We start from the raw sequence: 800 nt of genomic DNA, 5'->3' as shown, positions 1-800 counted from the left end.
ATATATACATAATTGAAGAAATTGGAGTGACTTAATCGCTACAGTTCTTTAGACGCAGCATAGTTCTCCAAGAATACAGGTATTTGATTCTGCAACTGCTTGTTTGCAGAATGAGATGTAGTTATGTTTCCTCAGGCGATATGCGAGTTTCAACTCCGTTAGTTTAAAATCGTCGACTTCAAGGCCATCCCCTCCATACGTCGTGATTTGAATTTAGTAGTAGCTGTTACACTCCTGGTGTGTGCTGCCGAGTGCGTTTGGCAGACTGCTATGAATGGTAGTAGATGACTAGTTTGGTACTGGCTGGCCTTTGATTGGGATTGGTATTTCATTTGTTTGGACCGCTGATCTGTTCTTCATGGTTGGCTACACATGTGAACTTCTTTGTATGTCCTTTGGTATTCAGTGGTCAGATGCCTACACGCATACACATACAGGTTTACACTCTCACACAGAACCTATATATACATGCCTATATACACATATACATACACTCACATATACATACATACACATACATTCACGTACATACGCGTATAAACATATATTTAGGCATCTGTATATACATACACCGGTGCATAAGTGTATATTTTGATCGGTGTATGTATATATCTATGCATATGTATATAAATATATGTTTGTATATATGTATGCACTTTACTACATTTTACTTATGTATACATTTATAATTTAAATTTTACTATACAAAACAAGTAACTGTCAAAGAATTGTGAGCAGTCACTGAATACGAATGTGCATCAACACCGAAAGAAATACTTTTTGGTATTTGTGATCATATT

This window comes from Octopus bimaculoides, chromosome 13, assembly GCF_001194135.2.
Source record: "Octopus bimaculoides isolate UCB-OBI-ISO-001 chromosome 13, ASM119413v2, whole genome shotgun sequence".
Taxonomy (NCBI): domain Eukaryota; kingdom Metazoa; phylum Mollusca; class Cephalopoda; order Octopoda; family Octopodidae; genus Octopus; species Octopus bimaculoides.
This window is presented reverse-complemented; position numbering follows the sequence as displayed.